We start from the raw sequence: 25,678 nt of genomic DNA, 5'->3' as shown, positions 1-25,678 counted from the left end.
AACAAAATTGGTATGACGCCGGCAATACCGAGATAAGCGGCATATTAAACCAAAATCACAACTTTTTGAAATGGCATGAGTTTGTACTAAAGTTCAATTTGAATGTTCCTTTTGCCCTCGTCGCGAACGAGGGCAATTTGAAAAATGCGCTTTGTTGCATGTCGACTTTGTTTCGCGTTGGAATGAAATAAACGCGTTTAGATCAAACTCAGAAGCGATACGTTTCTGAAATTCCTTTTCAAAATTCGTTTGAAGCCGGAAAGCAACTTACTGCAGGCGCGTTCAGCCAATCAGCATCAAGTAATCATGATTCAGTTATCAAAATTGCCCAGAGTAAGCTCAGTAGTGTTTAACCTGAGTATTGCTTGATATTTTTTGTAATTAGCTTTGTGAGTAATGTTAGTGTGTGTTCGTGAAGCCTTGCAGCCGACTGGTTCAAGGCTGCCGGAGCTTATCCCGGTTTCTGTAGCATGAAGCGGCTAGGAGTATTTCTACTCCCCCTGGACGGGATGCTAGTTGATGCCTCCAGGAATCAGGCTTCTTCGCCAAAGTCGTTCTTCAGCTCCAACTGATGGTAGAGGACTTCTACAATCCTGACTTCACCGATTCTATATCGTTGACGATAAGACAGAGATGTCTCAAGACAAATGTCGTTTTATGCAAAACGCCGAAGAAACAGTGGAGTTAAAAAATGGACACTATCAAATCTCAGTTACCATTCAAAAATCGTCAGGCCTCAGTACCAAACAACATGTCTCAGGATATGCAGCGCGCAAACTGGTTGAAAAGAAACTGGAGAGAGAGCCGAGATTGTTGAAAGATAACAAAGCCTTCATGGAAGACCTACGCACGTAGGTCCACGTCAAATGCCGTACTTCACATGAGCTGAACCCAATTCAACCAATTAGGCTCATGTGAAGCTCGGCGCTCGACCCTGATTTTATTTGGAGCGGCTGAGGCGTTCTTTACGCCTGGCCAGCCGAGAATAACGCTTGAAGACCGACTTTGGGTCAAACCCCGATCTTCACATGAGTCGAACCAAACGCATAATCAAAGGTCTAAATGCGTCATTTTGACCTTACCTTGAAAAACCACTGAACAAGACCGCTTTTGTTATTTATTTGGTGTAGCAGATCGGTTCGACTGAATTAAATTCGACGTTTGACTCAAAGAGGCGTTCTTTTGATTATTTGAGTCGACCCAAACTGTCATTGGGTTCGGCTCATGTGAAGTACGGCGTTTGACCCAGGCCTAAGAGTTGTTTGTTGCGAGGCTACAAACTTCAACCGCGTAGTGCAGTTTCACATAGTCCGTGCTCTGTAGAGAAATGCAATGACTTGCTTATATGGAAACACTACATCAGAAAATTTTCAGTTAGATCCACCTGCTATTGAAAGCTACTTTGCATAAACATTTGTAATGAGTTTTAAGGCATTTAAGGCATTTTTTGTACAACCATTTGACAGTCAGTGAAGTGGATGTTTGAAATCCGTCAAACTAAATTTCATGTAATATACCATACAAGAGAGACTGTGTTTCATCGGGATATCCAAACACCGAGAAGAGAGTTGAAAATATGACGGGCAGCGGAGTATTATTGACGAAATTCGAGATGTTTGGATAGCCGATAAAACACAGTCTTGAGTGTTTGATATATCTTCTCAATCGAAACAAAAACTAAGGAGTGAAAGGAGAAGTAAAATCGTCAAAATCTATGCTAATTAAGACCTGGTATCCAAACCTCCTTCACGGTTGTGATTTTCTTTGTTTTTACTTGATGAATTATTAATGAGTTTGAGAAGTAATTAATCACGAAATCCTAATAGCCAGTTTTACCCAAAAAAAAAAAAAAAAAAAAAAAATGTAAATAAAGTAGAGGTTAAGTGTGCCAGTGGTTATTAGTGACTGGAGCCTATTGTATATTCAGTTGTGTGGGTAAAGCCCCTTATTTGAAATGATCACCAGCACATTATTTAATGCAAACATAAATTGTTTTAATAAAGTTCTCAACCAAGGGTGAAAATGCGTATCTGTCAAAAGATTTAACCCTCCTCTGCCCCTTCTTGTTCACCTCCTTAACATTAGCGCTACTCTTAATTTTTGATTAAGGTATATATCTAGTTCACATTTATGCAATTAGCGTTGTAGTTGTCCCCACCTTTGATGAATGGTGGCTATTGCTGTCATTACTCCATGAAGTGACAGGATAAGTGTTAACGCTACGTAAGAATAAAAGCCACAATCGTGGCAAATTAACCCCAGCAGGGTTGTTGTCTCCATTCATCAAACTGATGCATTCCTCCTCATTACCATCTGCAGCTGTGCCCTTTCCCCAAGATGTCATTACTCTGTTGCTAGTGGTCAATGCTTTAGGTCGTTCTCTCTGAAATTCCTTTGTCATTGGGGGCACATGGAGCGATGGCGTTGGAGGCAATGACTTCTTGAATTCCTTCCAGAATCAGGTCCTCTTCGCTTAAGTCATCAGGACTAATTCCACTCGCTTTCTCCTCCTTCTGCATTTTAGCATTGAAATCACTGAGAAGCTTATTGAACCCCTCTCTCACTGGTCTTTGATCCCTTGGCATTACAGCAAAGTCAGCATGGGTGTTTATTGCAGCTGCAATCTCTGACCACTTTTGGCCTGCTTCCTTGCTTCCAATCCTTTTTATACAAGACCCCTTTTGCCTTACTTCACCCAACAGAATTTTGTCTCTTTTCTCATCCCATCTAAATGCTCCACTAAAACAAAGAACGAACATAACCAAGGTGTCATTGTAGTTTCGGTTTTGAATTAAAAGCATTAGTTTCAATGACGTAGTTTTTTCTATAAGGTTTACAATATGTACCTTCACAGAGTGTCAACAAGAAATTAATTGTGAATAACTTCACCAAACCGTTAGGCCTGGGTCAAACGCCGTACTTCACATGAGCCGAACCTAATGACAGTTTGGGTCGACTCAAATAACTACAAGAACGCCTGTTTGAGTTAAACGTCGAACTTAATTCAGTCGAACAAAACTGCTACACCAAACAAATAACAAAAGCGGTCTTGTTGGTCAGTTGTTTTTCAAGGTAAAGTCAAAATGGTGCCTTTAGACCTTCGATTATGCGTTTGGTTCGGCTCATGTGAAGATCGGCGTTTGACCCAAAGTCGGTCTTCAGGCGTTGTTCACGGCTGGCCAGGCGTGAAGAACGCCTCAGCCGCTCCAAATAAAATCAGTCGAACTTAATGGGGTCAAACGCAGAACTTCACATGAGCCCAATTGGTTGAATTGGGTTCGGCTAATGCGTTTGACCCGGGCCTTATTTTATGCTCTCGCGATGTTTGTAAACACGTTTCTCTATTTTAAGAGTTTCACTGAGATCTCTGATAAAACCCAGAGCCACATAACAACCAAAACAGGTTTAATTTAACCTGGTCAGGGAACAGAAGGGTCAAACACAGAACACTTTTATTTCTCAAATAAATCTTTAAATAAATTAAATAAGCACTTAAGTTGGACTTGATTGCTGTTCGACGAAAACACTGCTTAAATAAGTAAACAAACATCTCGCAAACATGATATGACTCGGCTAAGAGTGGCCGGTATTTTTTTTTCCTTGAAGTGACAGAGTCTGATCTTGACTTAAGTATTAAGTCATGAGGGGGAATGGGAATTTAAGGTGTTGCGGTGTTGATGTTTTTTATTTATTGCGGTGATACGGTGAATAAAATCTCAACTTGCGGTGTTGCGGTGATCTCAAACCCTACGGTGTCCAATGTTTGTGTTTTTCACGCTGCGGTGTTCGGTGAAATGAAATTGTTTGCGGTGCTGGGTTTTTTTGATTTACCTCTCTCAAACCTAAATTTGACCTAAATTTAGCATGTAAACTTCGTTTTCGATGCTAATTTATGCAAACACGTATCATTGAGGTTAATGCATCAGTCAATTCCAGCAGTGTCCACCCCCCCCCCCCCGGGGGCTAACCCCCGGGCATTAGCATTTTTTTTTTAAAAAATGGGAAAATTTTCCGGGGTGGGGACACATAAGCTGTCTAAATGCCCCGGGGTGGGGACGAATAATGAGGGCAAATGCCCTGCCCCGGGATCGTCGCCTTCCAACACCTCTGGAGTTTTTTTTTGTTAATCAGTGAATAAAACGTTCAACTGCTCAGTATGTTAATGCAGTGGTAAGACTTCTAGGACAACAGTACGTGTTAGTTGATTCTGATTATATTTATTTCTTTATATTTTGATTTTAACATTAAATATTTTGTTACATAAAAACCATTTGTTTTGAATATTTCGACTAGAATAACGACAATCCCGTTAACAATGTTTACAATAAAACAAGTATCATTGTTTTAGAAATCTCACAACTTTAATATTTTATTTCAATACTTGATTATAAACAGTTCGTTGAATCAATAACCAAAAAATTTAAACCTAGATTATTTTGTTCAACAGTGTCAAAAGCACGTAACAAAGCTGGACCCTTCCATCCACAAAAATGGCATAAACATACCTTTAAAAACATCGACAACTTTCTCTAGACCCTGACGGACAAGCCATTGCTCCACAAACGCCTCGGCTTTTCCGCTGAACTCATCCATGGCACTTTCGAAAACACGTGCGTCATATGTCCGGCGATCGCCTAGGGGTACGCAAATGCCCAGCCCCCGGGCCGCGATAAAATTGCGAATGCCCCACCCCCGGGACTGACAACGTGAGCAAATGCCCCGCGGTTCCCCGGGGGTGGGGGGGGGGGATGCGCACTGCTAGAATTGACTGATGCATAATAATTTGTAACAAAATACAGACCAATTTCCAGTCAATCTTCAATATGCCTCGGCTGCCAATCCAAAGCCGTTTTCATTTATACGTAACTTGACAAGTAACTCGACCTCTGCCACCCGGAGCTCAGTGTTCGGTAGACACGTGGAGGAGCGAGGACAGAAACAATCCTGGAAATTCTGGAAACGCCAAGGCCGAATATAATGTATTACTGACTGCGCAGCTTTTTTCTTCGAAGAAAGGAAAAGGTGGCAAAAACTACCGGCCACAAAATATATTCAGACGTCGCGTCGGCAGGGAAGAAAGAAGGCTTTCTAAGCTATTAAAGAAAACTTTGTAAATTACACACGTCTACTATTTTTTTCCTTTTGCTATTCGGCTTCGTCTCCAGGTCATTCTGATACCAGTCTTTACCCGCTCCAAGGTCCTGCGACTTTCTACACCTCCTATTTTTTCAATTATTTTTTCGATTATCAATATCGAACGCAAACGTAGCAAGCTCCGGAAAGCAATACTTTCAGTGAAGATAGGGCTTCAGTCAGCGGGTTTATACACCAAGAAAAGTGAGCGAAGTAAAAGAAGAGAGGGATCTGGGGTAAAGGCCATCTTTCAAGGGTCCTCTCTTTTTTCTTCGTCCGCTTCCTAGCTTCGCGCAAGGTTTCTTCACAAGAGCAAGAAAACTGATTTACAGGCATCAGTAGTATCAACATATGCACAATGAAAAGCGTTGTGATGAGTTTATTTTGTGGAAAATTGTTGAGGTATAAAAGTATTATTTTAAGTGTAGATGAACGAATCATAGCGCTAAAAATAGGTGTTGCGGTGACGGTGTTTCGTTCACTTTTCTTGCGGTGTTGCGGTGTTCAGAACCCCCCCCCCCCCCCCCCCCATGTCCCCCTCAGTCATGTACTTGTCAAACTGAACGCCTATTCCTGCGACTATACACAGAACAGTTATAAAATAAAAATAAAAAAATAAAACATTAAGCTTGTTTTGGGTTGTATCGAGTTCATCACACATTGATGCGTGATGAGGAGAATTCTCAACCTTATTAAAGTCTTGCAAACCTCTTTATTTCTAACACCTCCGAGGTCCTTTACTCTCAATCCATGAGTTTAGAGGTAAATTTCGCTTCTCTTTCAATTTACAATTCAATTTACTTTTGTTCAGAACCTAAACCAAGATCATAACTAACTCTCAGACTAGTTACTTTCTTTTCTATAAACAATCTTTTGCATAAGAGTCTCTTGAAAAGGAAATTTTTGCATAGATATGACTATGAAATCTTTTGTCTTGGGCGACTCGAATCACCTATTTTATGCGCAACAAAGATGAGCTAAACTTTTCAAGATGCACAAACCTTGACTGACTCAGAAAATATGATCATTTTCTGTGTCAATATCGGGCGTAAGTGTTTCGACTTCCCCGCCAACGTACATGTCATTTTCATGAATGAACAACGACGTTTCCGCTGCGCCTGTTTTTAAATTTTGCTGTCTTCCGACAAAGATGTGCGTTATAGTTTACTCGTCATTCATGTTCTGTGTAGTTACATTGTTTTCATTATATCTTTCTTTTAATTTCTTCACTTTTCTGTCGGAGGCTCAATTTTTTAAATAAATTTCTTCGTTCTAAGTGATTGTTTTTAAACAATTAATTGTTTTCCTACTTGAGATCATTAGGGTCAAGTTAAAGCGGAACCGCTAGCTGTCAGGACGACTATTGACGAATGCATCAAATTAACTACTTCCTATTCTAAAATGAATTGAATCACATACAATGTTTAACCTCTCTTTTCCGCTAATACTGTAATTAATATGTCAGTATATAAATAATTTAATACCGTAGCATAAGAATTACCCCTAATAGCCATTACAAGTCAAGTTAGGTGGGTTGTAATGCATATTTTGTATATTTGATCAGCAAAGAAAAGTCAAGACAAAAAATGTATTAATAGTTTTCAGTGGTAGAGCAGTGTCGGATTTGGGGGGTTAAATAGCAGGCTACTTCCCTTCTTTTCAACTCCACATCCCCGGGAAGAAGCCGATTACGCAAAGTTAAGCGTCAAGTACAAATGTTATAGGCTTAAGGATTTGGAGTCGCTATGTATGATAAACAGAGGTATCTTAGCGCTTTAAATACGTCCCTTTTCAGCAAACCGGTGTTGAACTAGCCCCAAGTTTAGTCGACAGAACAGGGGCACCCAACGACCGTTTTCTCTCGTATGCTTTTAAACGCTGTTTTAGGCTACGTAGAGTACTTTTAAAGCTCTGTAGGTTAATTTTAGGTTGCGCTAAAAAAAATTTATCTGTTCGGTTATTCTAGGGGAACTTGAGTATTGTCGAATTTATTAGGGCTTTTTTGTCCATTCCCCGAAACCCTTAGGTCTTATCGCCTTTCCGAAAATGATAGCTTACCTTTTTAGCGTACCCAAAACGACATTTTTAACAATCCGAAAACAACAGACATTAAATTTCTCATATCATGAAAGTTCGAGGTGACAATTCTCTTGAGAAAATCAAAGGGGATTAAAGACCTTCCGAACAGATAATTTACCGAAACGATCCGTTGGGTGCCCCTGACAGAAGACGACACGATCGAAAATTAAAACAATAATTTGTGAACGACATAAGCTTTCTTGACTGCGGATGTCATGCTCTTAGAGAAAATACTGTTTCTATAAACGTCGCGACAGGAGAGGAACCAGCCAAAAAGAGTTCCTTTAGCTAAAAAAGTATACATGCAGGAACCTGTGGTCACTAGATAATAACCTGTATTGAGTAGATTGCTTAATTAATTAATTAACTTCTATTTTCATATTTATTCAGTGGTCCGCGGTATTGTGTGATGACCACAAACGGGAAGACGAGCCCCGCTGCTCAATAAATAAAGGAAGCCCAAATAAACGAGCCTTATCTCTCACTCGTATTTTATCAAGACTTATTGTATAAGGAAAACATATAGCACTTAACGAAATAAGTCACAGAGGAAGTTTCCGTGCGATACAAATAAAAATGATTTCACTTAAATACTTAAAAGGACTCTCAACCATGAACATTTATCTATCAATGCACAGCGGCCTAGGTCAGACTGAATGTCACGGCAACAAGCTGTGTCATAAAAAGAAACGAGGTGGGACTGCTTCCGCTCTTAATCTGTTCTTAGTTTTTGCCTGCAAAAAAGTGCAAAAGAACAATAGCACAAAACTTTCAGCAGCTACCAGGGATATTTCTCAGACTTCAAGCCGAGACACTTTTTTTCGAATGTTTCTGAGAACAAGGCGAAACCGGTTGAAAGCATACATGTATTAGACATATTAAAACATTTTTTGCTCGCGTGGGATAAGCTCTTCATGACGTCAGTACGGTGTTCTTTTAGTTGGGCTGTTTTCGCCAACAAGCTCTTCAAAATCATGATCATCGGCAATAGTGTAAGGTGCTTTTATTTGCTGCCAGGGTTTTCACCTCTCCTATCCACGTCACATACATGTAGCAGGCCAATTTTTAAGCAGTGTCGTAGTGCCTGCTTGTTGCGAGAGGTGAAAAATGATACTTTGTAATAGTTGGCGTAGGTTCGTTCGCGTTTAAATTTATTTTCTTTGCATTCCTTTAACGTAACGACATCTACTACCGCTCAAGGATTCGCGTTACCCTTCTTTTTACACATCCTTGACTACTTTAATTTTGTGCGTTAAACGTTTTTATGTTCATCTCATTTAGTTGAAGTCACTGGCAATCATCGTTCAACTATTTGGAAATACGTAAAAGTTTGAGACCAAATAGCTTAAATATTTGTCAGTGTCCCGGACCTATTTCTGGATGTTCCACTTCAATGACTGCCTCTAAAGTTAAGCAGGGTATCAACTTGAAGCTGGTAAAAGTTGAAAAAAAAAAAAAAAAAAAAACATTGATCGACGAAGAGCTAAAGCTTCAAAAGTCAGCTTCATAAGCTCGCTACATCGGTTTAATCGTCAACCTTATCATATAGGCGCGTTACTGTTATCGTGTACACAGACCGAGAACGTCGTTTAAAATCAGTTTGAAGCCAAGCCGTTAAAGCTGCAAAACTTCCGTCCAACACACCCACACGTAGCCTCAGTTCCAGAAAACTTAAAAGCACACTTTTTCAAATTGGGTTTTCCGTTTCGACAGTCGTCGGATATGTCTCTTTCAAAAGCAGGACTTTCATTTTGAATGAATAAGTGCGTTATCACTAAACTGTTTCAAAACTGCTCCAGGCGCTTCGGAAGAGCCCCAAAAAGAAGCGCTTCGGAAGAGCCCCAATGGGAAGCGAATTCTTGGGCAGTTACATGCATCCCACATATATGTATACCTGTATTGTGAAAATGGTATAAAAGGGAGCTTAGCCATGAAAATTTCAACATTGGAATCTGAGCTGACCGAAAAGAGAGAGCATCAAATGGCGTTGAAGGGGATTTTTGTAGTAAGTAACTTTAGAGAAACTTAAGACTTTGATACTGCTATTAAGATGTTTTCCCTAAGAGAATAGTTTGAAATTTTTTTTCTGCAATATCCTTTGACCGTAACTTTAAACATTAATTCCAACGCAAAGAGAACCTTTATAAGCATTAAATGCCCTAGACGTTTCATGAAATGTTCTCTCTAAAAAAAGTTGTTAAACTCCTTTTCACTATATTTCTGTGACTGGATTCTGATATATCTACGTTGAAAACAGCTGCTCGTACGTTTATCGTGTTTAATATGTTAGCAGAATCTGTTTTGGTGATTTAGAAGTGTTTATTTGTCTTGTTAATCTTTACCTATAGATTGCTGTCCTGTGCTTACTGGCTCGCATGGAAGTTGTATCAAGTCTACATTGCCTGAGCTCGGTTTGGAAACTGAGTCAGAGATCATGCGGTGGAGGCAATCTTATGAAGATTAACAATACCCCTAACTGTCCTACAGTTGCTGGCAGCAAGCAATGTGGAGTAAGAGTTACTGGCGCAGCTACCCAAGATACCAGCACACGTAAGTTATTGAAGAAACGAGCCATTTTTTTTAAACTCAGTCGACTTCATAAGATTCGAAGTGAAGTTTATCGTCATGATAGTCGTACAAACACCATTGATTCCTATTATAATAAGAGAAATTTGTTGTTCACACCAATCAAACACGTTGCAGGCCTAATTTCAATAATAAATAAGCAAAGTTACAGATTTTTGCTGATGGCCGGAGTGAAATAAGCCAATCACCAACAGTAGTCTCTCAGTCGAAATTATACAGTCAACCCCCGATAGCTCGAACCTGTAATTAAGGGAAATTGAACAAGGTTCAAGTTGAAGGTAGTTTGAGTTATCTGGAGTTGGGAACAAATGACCAGAATGAGGGGAAAACGGTATTTATTGTGCTTCTATTCATACAGTCTACATTTTATTGAAATTTAATTGTAGAGACGTCGATCGAGTACATTTACATCAGTACATTTCTAACTTACCTTATAAATCAGAACGTACCGTAGAAACGTAGTGGAAAAAAAAGAGAAAAGCAAAGCAGCAGGAGAAGTCAAGGTACTGAGAACTTTGCAGGGTTGAAGGGAAACTGAAAATTTCTTCGAGTTAGCGGAAGGTTCGAGTTGTAGACGGCTCGAGTTAACGAGGTTAAAATTGCAGTAAATGGTTCGAGTGAGCGAGTGTGTGAGTCATCGGGAGTCGACTGTATACGATATTTACATCATGACGTGGAAGACATAAACTTTCTAGTGCTTACTGCAGTGGCGCATCAACTCTCGTTTTATCTCGTTTCTTAAAGGATTTAAGATTGAAGAGCCGGACAAGAAGAACAAGCCCGGGTTGTACTGTATTCAGTTCACTGATATACACGATTCTAATAAGAAATACGCACTGAAGGCCATCAATGGGGTTAGTCTTGCTTTTGAGGTGAGTTCAAAAGAAATCTAAAACACAATGGGATGCGACTGCAGAGAATCATGGTAGTTGCATTTATCATCTTGGCCTGGATATTTGTTTGGATGAAACAACTGCCATGATTCCGTACCATGTCTCATAGCGAGAATTGGCCATTAAAAATAAAATAGTGTGATTAGATGCATTTACGCCGCTCTGGGTACCAATGGACTACGGCAAAACTAAACTGCTTTAAAATGCCAAATCATTTATTATGATTATCATTATCATCGTCATTGTCATCACTTTTATAATGAAGTATATATACCACACCCAACATTCGACCTATAAGTGGCTCAGATAATTTGTTTCATTTAAGGTCATTCCACTAAAATAGAACCTGTACTGAGACTTTTGTGGAACTTTGCCTATTGATTGTTTATGTTATAGGAACTTAAATTTTGAAATAAAAATGAGGGGTCCCCATGTTCGTTTACGTGCAACAGCTCTTGTTTATACCCATATAAATCCTTATAATGCCATCATGATTGTAGTCACGATTCCTTGCTAAATTCATCTTTCCGACGATTGCTTTTTGTTCTACACTGAGAATTGGTCCATATTTATTTTACACAGAGAAATTTATTACTCAATTCAAAACAACACAGAAAAAAATGATAGGTCACCATACCAGTTTGCGAGAAAATGACGGTTTACCACTATGGCGAGGTCCAGCTGTAAAGAAAAAGTCGTCATTTTTTAATGCGCGCGCTCTAATCACGCGTCAAATTATGCGCAGTAGGGATGCGCAATGCAATACTGGGGAATGACCTTAAGTATGATTTCAGACAGAGTTACCAATAAATCTAACCATAAACAATCGTGGAAGTATCTAGACGAAGCCAAGCTTGTTTACGATTTTACCATTTAGATGACAAAATTCTCGGGGGGAAAATAATTTCTGAAAAGTTTTGGAAACTGATAGAGAAGTGTTCATTCTCAAGAAAAAGCAAATAAAGCTCGCACGCCACGCAAATGTTGCTATTTGACACCTTGTTATTGGATAGCTAAGTTGCCCGTTCCAAAGAGAGCGTGCTGATAACCAATCAGATTCGAAGTATTTTGATATAATTATGACTAAGGCCTCGATCGACCTTTCAGAACACAACAATCATTGACGGTAGAAACACTTGTGTGTGTACCATTTAACGGTCAAGGTTAATCACATGACTGTCGTGAGTTTTGTTTTCCGTAAACAATTTCTCCGGATTAGTGTGCACGGTAGACCTATAAACCGTTGAAATAAAGCTGCGTTTTCAAATTTCTCCGGGATAGTGTGGGCTGGGCCTGATATGGAAAGTGCTCAAGTGTCGTTCTGTCGTAGCTCCAGTAGTCTGTTTAATTTTGCCACAGTGCATTAGCCGGAAATTATGAATGAATGTCGCGCACAGTCCAGTTTTTTTTGTATAGTTAATTAACTCTGTGATTTACTGACAGTTAGTGTTCTTCTTGATTGTAAATTATGTTTATATTGATTTGTCACTCTCTTTCAGTTGCATTCACAGGAAGGGGCCTGTCACGGTAATATAGGCAGTGATTTCCTGTTTGAAGAGCTGGCTACGACCAGTTACCCAACAAGATATACATACAGGCCGAGTAATTACGTGGCCAAGTGTCTAACAGGCCACTGCCATGGAGGACTATCTCTGATTAGCGTTAACGATATGAAGGATAGGAAATGTCTCTTCCGAAAAATACCTGCGTAAGTTTTGTTACCAAACAACACTTAGCCGGCATGGTATTTAATTCATTGTATTTAACTTGTTTGTCATTTAAGTAACTAAAAGTAGTTTGCAAAGTAAACATAACAGATGAATAAAAATTTTCAAACCACCATTTGTTAGCCTGTGTAGCTTGGCGGTTCAAGGAAGTTTTTAAGCAATTTGGCTCCTGGCGGCGTCGCCGGCTTTGGCGCTCGTTATCACGGTCTCGCCGCTCTCTTAACGCGCTCAAATTGCTGAAAAACCGCCAAGCTACGCAGGCTACCATTTGTTTAATAATATGTTTTGACGGAGTAATATTTTGGTTAAAATGTTATTGAATTTAAATCTAACTGCGATAACTGGCTTTATCTATGTAGTTACATGAACTAGACCAGCACAGAATTAATTGTTTTAATAAAGTACAGAGAATTATACGGGTTTTTTACGCTGTAGTCGTATATCTCTCCTGTGTTTTTTCCCCCTTCCTGTTATCGATATCCTTAAATCAACCTAACACAAAAAACGAAATTTGCTACTAGACCACCTTGCCGTATAAGAAATTGATGTACTCGTCTCGTTTACTCTCGTATAATTTACAATTATTCACCGAATTGAGGTGAATTGGGGAGACGATTTACCTTGATGCGAAGACACAGTTTGTTACCGTGACATTCAGTTTGACCTAGGCTGTGCATTGGTAGATTACTGTTCGTTGTCAGTAAGAGTCCTTGATGGTTCTTTTATTTGTTTCGCGTTTTCCATAGCTCCCGGGTGGAGGTACTCCCAGAAAAGTTGGGCGGGGTTGTGCGGCCCACTTCCCATAACCCTTACCCTATTTTTGACCAAAATCTGCGATTTTTCCTACCCTATTTATGACTTGGCTAAAAATTCGATACCCTATTTATGACAGTTGCGGCTGCCCCAGTTGCCTTAAAACTGAAGTTATGAAGGACTTTTGTTGACGTTCTTATTGATAACGATGAAAAAGTAGCTTCTTCTAAGAACTATAGCCAATTAATGACTAGAGTGCTAAAACCATACCGTATTTATAACCAAAAGGGCCAAAATCGATATCCTATTTATGACTAAAACGGCTGAAAAAGCCTACCCTTTGGGGCCGCACATACCTATATAGCCCATATAAGGGAGCATTCCTCTCGGGCCATGCTTCTTAAAGAAAAGTCAGCACGGTAACTTCCGCTGTGACTTACTGAGTACCTGTCTGTCCGTAATTAACTGTGTAGCTTTATAGTTTTCGTACTATATCGTCCAGCAAAATCATTCCATAAAGTTAGGTCAGTTTGGGATTCCAATAGCAAGAACATAAACGTGTCTTCCCGACCGCCGGTGGATTGTTTCCACCTTTTAAGACTTTTAAAGTGGAGCGAAGAAGGTGCACTTAGCGGGGTGCTTCAACGAGTTTCAACGTCATTATGCAATCCTATTAACTATTATAGAATCGGATATATTCCTCCGTCGCTTGTTGACCGTCGAGACACTCACAAAACAGGAAAAGGAAACGTGATAATTGAGAGATATTTCGTTAAGTGCTGTGTGTTTTCTTTATACGCTAAGTCTTGATAAATTATGAGTGAGAGGTCAGGCTTGTTTATTTTGGCCTTGTTTTATCTACTGAGCAGGGGTAGTCTTCCGTTGCGGTCACACGAAACGCTCCTCGCCGAGGAAGCGTTACGAGACGACAGGAGACTATAGAATAAAGCGACTTGAAACGGAGTTGCATTAACAGGCTAGATCTAGTTTTAAAAGAGATCCAGCTAGAGATGGTTCAGGTTCTGTTAGCACTTAACATCTCTTATAAGTCTTATTAAGCATGACTGACTCAAAATAATGCTAATTTTTATTATTTATGTTCCTGCGGTCATGTATTATTAGAATCAGTGATCTTTATTCAAGATCAAAACATGTACAGGGCATTTTGTCATCTTTGGAGACCTCACTTTTGAGCCATCGATCTTCCGCACAAGAGCACTGTGATTAAATCTCAAAAAAAATGGATCTGTGAGTTTCACGGCTCATTTTCCACGTCTAAAAGAAAATCCACGGCGCTTGAGCTGGGCATCGTTAAAATTGGGAGCACAGTCTTCGTGAAACACGCCGGAACAATTAAAAGTTGCATTACCTCTTTGAGTAATCTTTACTCGATGTAGGTTATTATCTTGTAACCGCAGTTTGCCCGCATGTATACCTTTTAGCTTAAGAAGCTCTTTGCGGTTAGCCTTTTTGATCGGACCCTTTGCGGTTAGTCTCTTTGATCTGAGCAGCGGTTAATCGTCAAACTGATAAATAGCTGGGCGTTATAGTTAAAGTGTACAAAGATCGGGCACATTGTTTAAAATCAGTTTGAAGCTGAAAAATAATAACTGTTGCTGGCAAAATATAACGACTTCCAAAGACCTTTATAATTACGTATCCATAGAACGTGGAATGTAAAGTGTAAATATAAAAAGAAGAAGTAGTGGCCCATCCAGAGTATAACTATTCGTACACTTTTAGCAGTTCAGTCCAACTGGGATTTCAGAGGAACATTTTGTACGATACTGTGGAAGGAGTAAACCCCTGATAAAATCACTCGGACCAAGGGAGGAAACCAACAACAAACTCAACCCAAATCAATTATGACGCTTTGTAAAGTACTCCAACCCACGAGGCACAGCTGGTAGCTCGAGCCCTCTCACTACTGCACTCCTGACGGTGGAATAAAACTTAATTTATGGCGTGTAACGAGCCAACTGTTTTGAGTGTACTATTTGCAAAAAGCTCTTTAAGAATCTTGGTAGAGAATATATTACTGATTGGTTTACTGACACAAAAGTAGAATCAGGAACATGAGGAGACGAAGGGAGGAGGCGGACCGGATGAATTCATGCAGGCCGTAAGCGAATCCCCTAAAACTTCCACTCTTGTTTCTATTACACGGGAAGTGCAATTAACAGTTGATTTTGTTGATTTTATGATTGAGTAAGTTTGATAATCACTTAGCTAGGGTGTTGTGTTAAAGCAACATAATTCGACATAACACAAATTAGATAAGTTTGTGTGTTCAGATTTAGTTGATAAAAACTTGGCTGGGAAATCAACTATCACAAACTCTCAGTTTTGGATCAAAAACGGTAATATACGGGCAAGTGTCAAACTGTGTCTAGCCTTGACAATGTGAAAAATAGGAAATGTTTCTTTAAATTCGAAAAATATATATCTGTATAAGTTTTGTTATCCAACAACAGTTAGGTATTTAAATCATTGTATTTGTTCTTTAAATTAACCGGAAGTAGTTTGTTAAGTAAATATAACAACGATGGTAAAAAAACTTTCAAAATACCATTTCTCTGTTTGTTCAATGATTTGTTTTGAGTGAGTGATATTTTTGTTGAAATGTTAGTGAAATCGAACATTAAACATATTTCAGGTAAACTGATAACTGGCTTTACCTATGTCGTCACAACAACTAAACCGGCAGAGACTGAATTGTTTTGTGTTTTGATAATTAAAATAGTAAACCTCTCTTTTAAGAATGATGTTCGTGGCATAAGATGCGTGAGGTTTTGTTTTTCCAATGTTACAGATGCTGATTAAAGTGCTGAAAAGATAAGTGGTGTGGGTTTTTATTTTACTAAGGCTGGCTATCTTAAGAAACCAGAATTTTCTGTTCTGAACTTAACAATTCCAGTTCCACTCTATAAGTTTCTATCTGAGACGAAAACTGTACAGTTTGAATTTCAAGCACGAGAAGATAAGACTGTAAGCCTTTCAGTATGAGGGGTTTTGTTAAATTTAACCTCCTTTAATTCAAATGCCTGGCCCGAGCGCGGTGACAAGGTTTCACAAAACGTGAAAGAAGTGGTCACGGATACACTTTATTAGGGATTTTGGCTTCTTCGTTTGTTCAATCCCGTGCCAAGTATTTCTTCCATGTATTGCATCCTGTCTAGCCAACCGTTTAACTGAACACAGTCGAGTTAGTTCAGAATCACGTACTATTTGTATTTACTGCACAGGAACTTTCGGAAGTGGTAAAAAGATGAATTCCTCGGTTGTTATATAAAGTGCATGAAACAAAACATCTTTATCGTGCGAACAGTATAAATAAGATGCCTCTAGGAGAGAAAATTAAATTAACCCACAACGATTGATCTGGATTGACAAGGTGAAAAAATAGGCGGCTATATGGAGTACAGAGGGATTCTTCTAGTAAGTTAACTTGTGAGTTGTTAACTCTATAAGAAGTTGAACAGTTGATATCTCAAAGTTTTATTTAAGTCATCTAATATATGGCTGGTGTTTGTAGCCGATCTAATGTGCACTCTGAGTAGCTAACTATGGGCAGCGGGCCGATTACAGGCCTCCAAAGACAGAGCAAAACGTCAAATAGTAAACAACTTATTAACCTGAAGCGTTTTGAGGTAGTGTTTTATAGTATTGACGCCAACACTTCCTGCTCTTGCACAAAACAATATTTGACTGTCAAATAAGCATATCGTGTAAGTTTCTGTTTTCTTCTGTGCAATGAAGCTAAGTTTTGACAGTTAACTCTTATTTTCAGTGCTTTTTACAGGCTTTATTTGGAAATAACCTTATTTTTTACCACACCCAGTGGACAAATCATCTCATGTCACGTGACAGACCTTAAAATGTTACGATTTTTTTGGCTGATAACATCACGACACTATTGGTCTTTGATGAGCCCAAGTTTCGGGAATTCTACTTAAAAACCTTGCAAAGTAGAAATGTTGGCGCGAAGTCAGTCGGTACAAAAGTAAACTTTTGAGAAAAATGCACTTTAAGTTTCTTACACGAAGTATTAAGCATTTAACGAGCCACAAATAGCGGGGGGGAGGGTGCAGATTCGATCTCGGGGGAGGGGATGCAATGGTTGTTCTATTTTGTAAAAAAGTTACCGCAGTTGTGGGAAATATTCCTATTCATGAGGGAAATGAATGAGCCTGTGATGGCAATTTGAGGCAAAGCTTTTCATAAATAATTATACCAATCGAGTTGTGCATGTCTTAAAAGCTTTTTTCCTTCATATAAGTTAAAATAAGCTATATTTTTGGTCACGTTCTTATAGTAAACAGTCGTTGCTATGGCCGTTGCTACGTGAAAAAACTTATACCACTGTGTACTTTCCTTAAATTTTACACTCATCTGGAAGGGAATTCGGCAAGATCGTTTCAAAATGTTTTTTGACAAGTCCTCAAGGGTCTTAAATCTTTTATTTCCAAGAAATTGAATTTTTCATGAACATCACCATATTTTAGGGTACCATACCCCCTTAAGTGGACATTTTGAGTGTTTGTAGGGTCTTTGGGTTTGCACTAGTCTATCACAGAACAAATGGCAAATGGCAAATGCCATGCCAAATTTACCATATATTATTTTAAGTAAAACAAAGCTCTCTCTTGTGATTTATGACTATCACGTGATTGCTACACTGCCCCCCACTGAGTTATTGCGTCGGCAGCCGTTCGTCTCGGGAGACGATGGTGTAGCGCTATGTCGATGCGGAGCATCGTCTCGTGTGGCTGTAGAGTCCCACTCTGGAGTGGCAGTCTCTGTTCCAAATAACGCAGACGAAGGAGGATGGTGCTACAATTGAGGCAGCCCTGGTCTTCCTTCTGGTTCTCTTCAAGGCCTGCTGGTCATTTCTGGTATTCTCAGCCCTCCCGACTCCTGAAGATACTGCATGTCGTCAGACCACTCTGAGTTATTGCGTAATGAATATAAAATTCCTCAATATTTCATAAAATGAAGGAAAATTCAGCCCTTTGTCTAGGAATATCATTGCTGGAGACGCTTAATGACCTTGTGAGGTAAATAAGGCACCCAATATGACCTGATTTACCATTGCAGGCTCATTCATTTCCCTGATGAAAAGGAACATTTCCTACAACTACGGAAGCTTTTTACAAAATAGATGAAAAAAATAGGGTCAGGTTTATAGGTACGGTTAGGGTAAGGGTTACCTCACTTAGGGTCAGGCTTCAGGTTATGGTTAGCTTTTAGGGTTAGGCTTAGGGTTAGGGGTAAAACGAGGGCTAGGGGTAGGGGTAGGGCGAGGGCTAGGGCTAGGGCTAGGGTTATCTTAGGGTCAGCATATCAGTTGAGAAATAGAAATATATATTTGTTTTAAAGGAAAAGTAATAGGAGTTGACGGTTTTTTTTTTTCGGTAAGTAGCAATAAAAAATGTTTGCTTTAGTTAAGAACTGGCAGCTAGAAGTTATTCACGTCATTTAAGGTAGTAAAACATAGGATTTTACACTTTGAGAACGAAACAGTACTATTTGTTTATAAATACGTTAGAAAAACTACAGGCATAAGATGCTGGGTGCGTGAACGCGATAACAAGTCTTCATTTCACTAATAAAGTGATATATATATGATCATTTAGCCTAAAAAGCTGCACCCCTAATAGTTTGACATTGTTAAGCAACACCCATAGAGTTACCGCTCCATTGCCTGGTTAGGTCACTAGTTATTATTTCAAAACTTTGTACCCTGTTTGAGCGGAAAAAGCAACTGATAGTGAGTAAGACTAGTAATTTCCTTTTCTTTACAAAGGCGTTTTTATAGCGTGTTTTAAATTTTGCCTATTTTGCATTAAATCCGTGCAATGTTAGGAAATAGGTCACGTGACAATATTAAAGTATTCATAGAATCTTTTAAAAACGGGTTAGTTAATGTTGTATCATATTATCAGCATTTCCTTTCCCTAAGCAACACGTCGACAGCAAATTGGCGTAAAAGTTCTTTTGCAAACTAGCTTATTTACAAAAATGTGTTTTGTGACGTCATGACCACAAAACGTGTCATCCGACACTGAACATCACTTTTATACCCTTGATATGATAAAATATAAGATTCCTTCCAAAACACCTAGCACAGTAGTTTTCTTTTTTGATAAAATGGGCGTTTCGAAACATTTATGTTCTCTGCTGGGGTGTGTTGGAAGAGCCTCAAACACCAGTGTCTGTACGTTTGTGCAAAATTATCTGCCAGAAAGATGGTTCAGAATAAGAATTTCACTCTGGAGCTGATTTTGGGTCACTGGTTAAGCACAATGAACTATAGAAACTCACATTTAAACATCGACAAGGTGAACTAAATGAGGCAGAAAAATTGATGATCCGGATTTCCAAGTCCAGTCCACATTCTCAAGTCTTAGATTTACTATAGTCCAGTAGCGTTAATTCTAATCATCAACCCGGCTACCTTGGTTTAAAATTTGTTCGTTATTTTGTCTTTTACTTGTTTTCCTCATGGGCAGAAAACCCTTCTTCGCCTATTTTCAACTTTGAGAAACCTACAGAATTTCCAAGTTCAGAATTTTGCTACGTCGAAAATCACCTCGCCAACGAGTTCGTGTAGGTCGCTATTTTGCATTGTTTGTGATAATTATCTCAATCCTGGGGAAAGCTTTTAGACAGAGCAATTCAAGGGGTCACTGTTTTCCTCAAATATGCTATAGTCTTGACTTTGCTTCTTCTGGTTCCTGGCTAACAGCAGCCTTTATTGTCACATACACCTTGCAATGCATTATGGGTAACTATGCTGTTGTGACACGGAATGCACCTTCCCGCCAAATCAAGACATTCACACTTTCATAGGCCCGGTACCTACTACTTGTCATGTAACTCGCCAAAATACCTTTTTTGTCCCCTTGAAGTGACCTGCTTTTAGACCTGCTCTGTTTTGGCCTGACACAGTCGCGAACCAAGTTTCCATGTGTTAGCGCTTAACAGCACTCTTGGAATCGCGAACTGCCGCAAACATTCAGTTCTTCGAATGCTGCATGTCAAGTTACCGATCGCCAGACTTAAATGATGTCCTTTGACCACCAAAACAGCTATTTGGAAGACATTATGTCACATACACGTTAATAAGCTTTCGATAAGTGGCAAATCGAACTTCTCCAATCGATATATCGACATTGAGGCTACTACGTCATGTGTGTCTATTTCTCAGACCCAGTCTGTTCAGGTGAGACCGGGGTGGGGGGACGCGGCGTGTCGTCGTAAAGTCAGTAAAAGTAAAGCAATGGTTCCAAGCAAAGGTCTACTTAAAGACTAGAGTGCTAAAACCATACCGTATTTATAACCAAAATCGCCAAAATCGATACCCTATCTATGACTAAAACGGCTGAAAAACCCTGCCCGTTGGGGCCGCACATACCTATATAGCCCATATAAGGGAGTACATTACTATTTTTTTTTTTCCTTTTGCTATTCGGCTTCGTCTACAGGTCATTCTGATACCGGTCTTTACCCGCTCCAAGGTCTTGCGACTTTCTACACCTCCTATTTAATTTTTTCAATTATTTTTTCGATTATGGATATCGAACGCAAACGTAGCAAGCTCCGGAAAGCAATACTTTCAGTGAAGATAGGGTTTCAGTCAGTGGGTTTATACATTAAGAAAAGTGAGCGAAGTAAAAGAAGAGAGGGATCTAGGGTAAAAGCAATCTCTCAAGAGTCCTCTCGTTTTTCTTCGTCCGCTTCCTAGCTTCACGCAAGGCTTCTTCACAAGAGCAAGAAAACTGATTTACAGGCATCAGCAGTATCAACATATGCGCAATGAAAAGCGTTGTGATGTGTTTATTTTGTGGAAACTTGTTGAGGTATAAAAGTATTATTTTAAGTGTAGATGAACGAATCATGGCGCTAAGAATACGTGTTGCGGTGACGGTGTTTCGTTGACTTTTCTTGCGGTGATCGTTAATTTTTTTTGCGGTGTTGCGTGTTCAGAACCCGCCCCCCCCCCCCCTCCCCCCATGTCCCCGTCAGTCATGTACTTGTCAAACTGAACGCCCATCCCTGCGACCATACACAGAACAGTCATAAAATCAAAAAAAAATAATAAAACATTAAGCTTGTTTTTGGTTGTATCGAGTTCACCACACATTGATGCGTGCTGAGGAGAATTCTCAATTTTATTAAAATTTTGCTGACCTCTTTATTTCTAACACCTCTGAGGCCCTTTACCCTCAATCCATGAGTTTAGAAGTAAATTTCGCTTCTCTTTCAATCTAAAACTCAATTTACTTTTGTTCAGAACCTACACCAAGATCATAACTAACTCTCACACTAGTTACTTTCTTTTCTATAAACAATCTTTTGCATAAGAGTCTCTTGAAAAAGGAAATTTTTGCATAGATATGATTATGAAATCTTTTGTTTTGGGCGACTCGAGTCACCTATTTTACGCGCAACAAAGATGATTGATTTAGTCTACTTTGCAAAACAAACGACAAACGAAAAAAATTTAGGCTAAATTAAACTTTCCAAGATGCGCAAACCTTGACTGACTCAGAAAATATAATCATTTTCTTTGTCAATATCGGGCGTAAGTGTTTCGACTTCCCCGCCAACGTACATGTCATTTTCATGAATGAACAACGAAGTTTCCGCTGCGTCTGTTTTTAAATTTTGCTGTCTTCGACAAAGATGTGCGTTATAGTTTACTCGTCATTCATGTTCTGTGTAGTTACATTGTTTTCATTATATCTTTCTTTTAATTTCTTCACTTTTCTGTCGGAGGTTCAATTTTTTTTTAGAAATTTCTTCGTTCAAAGTGATTGTTTTTAAACAATTAATTGTTTTCCTACTTGAGATCATTAGGGTCAAGTTAAAGCGGAACCGCTAGCTGTCGTGACGACTATTCACGAATGCATCAAATTAACTACTTCCTACTCTAGAATGAATTGAATCACATACAATGTTTAACCTCTCTTTTCCGCTGATACTGTAATTAATATGTCAGTATATAAATAATTTAATACCGTAGCATAAGAATTACCACTAATAGCCATTACAAGTCAAGTTATGTGGGTTGTAATGCATATTTTGTATATTTGATCAGCAAAGAAAAGTCAAGACAAAAAATGTATTAATAGTTTTCAGTGGTAGAGCAGTGTCGGATTTGGGGGGTTAAATAGCAGGCTACTTCCCTTCTTTTCAACTCCACATCCCCGGGAAGAAGCCGATTACGCAAAGTTAAGCGTCAAGTACAAATGATATAGGCTTATGGATTTGGAGTCGCTATGTATAATAAACAGAGGTATCTTAGGGACCGTTCATTTTTTATGAGGGAGGGGGGGGGGGCTGGTGGGATTTGGGAAGCACCATTTAAAAATCGCATGACCCCCCCTCAGCTTACCAATTTTTTCACATCGCCCCCCCCCCTTATAGCGGACATTTTTTGGGATGACCCCCCCCAAAAAAAAATTGAACAAACAATATTTAGATTTCAACTTTTTTTAATATTTCTCTTTTATCCCCCTACTTCACGTTATTGTGCTCACTATGAAGACAATATTTACAATCTCTATACGACAGAGAGCTGTTGTTTAAAAAACAAATCAAAAGAAAGAGAAGTCAATTTCGGATCTCCTAGTTATGGCTCGCCCTGAGCGTGTGGCATTTGGCCTCTAATTGGCATCTTCCTCATCTGAATTGATGAAAACAAGAGTGACGTCACTTGAGTCATCTTCTCCCCCAGAGTCAATGGCATCACTGTCATACTCATCATTGTCACTTTCATCCGTTTCGCTGCTGTCAGCACTTGCCCTGTTGTCATTTTGTGTCAATGTCCTGGCATTTCTCAGTGTTGGTTGGCCAGCTCTGGGAGGACTCTTCTGCCGCAAGCATGAATGTCTTACAATTGCCTTTACTTTCTCACTCTTGCTGCTTTTCAAATGCTGCTTCAGCCCGTGGTGGTTTGAGTACTTGTTTAGTTCTGGAACACGTAGCTTTTTAAGCTTGGTTAGATCTTCGCACAACTCAGTCCAAGGATAATCCTCCTCCCTACTTAACTTTGCCTTTTTTTGTGCTCTCTTTTTCCTTTTAAATTCCAGCACTTCAAGATGCTGAAGATAATCCACCACAAACTTCGATTTGACAATAAACTTATCTGCAAATAGAGCAACGCTCTCTGGGTCAGATAAAACCAGCCTGCCACTTCCATGCTCGTTCTTCTTTATATTGTTAATCCAACCGGGGAAAAAGCGCATTACTACATGAGCATCATGAAAGAGGCTCATTCCAAAATGCGCAATAATGGCGAAAGCGACGAGTCGTTTAAGAAAAGGTTTACAGCTGAACGATCCAGGCAGTTTGACATCTTACAAGCAAAAGAAGCAATTTTTCTAGGTGCGGATGGCTGTTCAGAAAGGGCGAGTAAGTTTTCCATGCAAGGGTACCAGTTGAAGCCCAGTGATGGAAGAAAACTGAACTTCTCCATCAAAGAACACAGAGCAGTGGTGGAAAAGTTGAATGTCATATTGAAAGATGTAAAGGAACACGATTCCACACTCTTTCAGTCCAATGGGCTTGCTTTAAAGCGGGGCGAAGAATTTGCCCACAGTTTTAATGTAGAACAGATCAAATGTACAGAAGCTAAGTTGACGAAGGTCACGCAGGACATGGAAGCACTAGAAAATAAGAAGAGCAATTATAACAGCATATTCAAAGGCATACTCAAACAGCACATCAACAAAAGGAGAAGGAAAAAAGAAAACCGCAGAAAGTCAAATGAAAGAAAGAGGAAGCGGACTGAAAACAACGTCCAACGAGTTTATGGAATCTGTGTTGGAAAACCGCTAGGAAATGATCTTCCACAATGCCTTGTGTACCCTCCTAGAACGGCCGTCCCGGTAGAGTGTCTTAAAGTTGAGGATGTTGCCACGTCGATATTTAGAAGAGATGGGCCATACATCGCACAGCTCTTGGAAGGGAATTATTTCACCAATGCTGCAAGAAGCAGAATCATCACCAACCTTGAGCGGGAAGTCAGAGATTATGTTTACACCTTCATGTACCCTGAAGAGTACACTCCGACGGAAAGCAGTGCTGCTTCTTGCAGCATTGATGAAAGAGACTCCCATAGCAGCACAAGCGGCGACGAAGAACTCGACGACAGCGGAGATGAAGATGAGTGCCAGTGAAAGTTGCATTCGAAAATAACAGTGTTAAATACTTCTTTTCAGTAGCTACAAATGCTTTTTGTCGCTAAACGTTTTTTTAAAGCAGAAGGAAAGTTTGTAATAAATTTGTATCCTGCCTTCTATGTTTATTCTATAGCAATTTTTTTGATATTCAAACATTATGCCATTTTAAAGTTTTACTAAAATATTTCACGTGATCCCCCCCCCCTTTTTCCCTTACTTTTTTGGGATGGCCCCCCCTCGAAAGCCATTTTTTTTCGCATGGCCCCCCCCCCCCAAATCCCACCAGCCCCCCCTACCTTATAAAAAATGAACGGTCCCTTAGCGCTTTAAATACTTCCCTTTTCAGCAAACAGGTGTTGAACTAGCCCCAAGTTTAGTCGACAGAAGACGACAAGATCGAAAATTAAAACAATAATTTGTGAACGACATAAGCTTTCTTGACTGCGGATGTCATGCTCTTAGAGAGAATACTGTTTATATAAAAGTCGCGACAGGAGAGAACCAACCAAAAAGAGTTCCTTTAGCTAAAAAGTATACATGCAGGCAACCTGTGGTCACTAGATAATAACCTGTATTGAGTAGAATGCTTATACACTTAATTAACTTCTATTTTCATGTTTATTCAGTGGTCCCCGGTATTGTGTCATGACCACAAACGGGAAGACGACCCCCGCCGCTCAATAAATAAAGGAAGCCCAAATAAACAAGCCTGATCTCTCACTCGTATTTTATCAAGACTTATTGTTATTGTATAAGGAAAATATATAGCACTTAGCGAAATAAGCACAGAGGAAGTTTCCGTGCGGTACAAATAAAAATGATTTCACTTAAGTACTTAAAAGGACTCTCAACCATGAACATTTATCTATCAATGCACAGCGGCCTAGGTCAGACTGAATGTCACGGCAACAAGCTGTGTTATAAAAAAGAAACGAGGTAGGACTGCTTCCGCTCTTAAGCTGGTCTTATTTTTTGCCTGCAAAAAACTGCAAAAGAACAATAGCACAAAACTTTCAGCAGCTACCAGAGATGTTTCTCAGACTTCAAGCCGAGACATTTTTTTTCGAATGTTTCTGAGAACAAGGCGAAACCGGTTGAAAGCATACATGTATAAGACATATTAAAACATTTTCTGCTCGCGTGGGATAAGCTCTTCATGACGTCAGTACGGTGTTCTTTTAGTTGGGCTGTTTTCGCCAACAAGCTCTTCAAAATCATGATCATCGGCAATAGTGTAAGGTGCTTTTATTTGCTGCCAGGGTTTTCACCTCTCCTATCCACGTCACATACATGTAGCAGGCCAATTTTTAAGCAGTGT

Source organism: Orbicella faveolata, unplaced genomic scaffold (genome assembly GCF_042242905.1).
Source record: "Orbicella faveolata isolate gen_17 unplaced genomic scaffold, um_ofav_v1 contig_13, whole genome shotgun sequence".
Classification (NCBI taxonomy): domain Eukaryota; kingdom Metazoa; phylum Cnidaria; class Anthozoa; order Scleractinia; family Merulinidae; genus Orbicella; species Orbicella faveolata.
Note: the sequence above shows the minus strand (reverse complement) of the source record.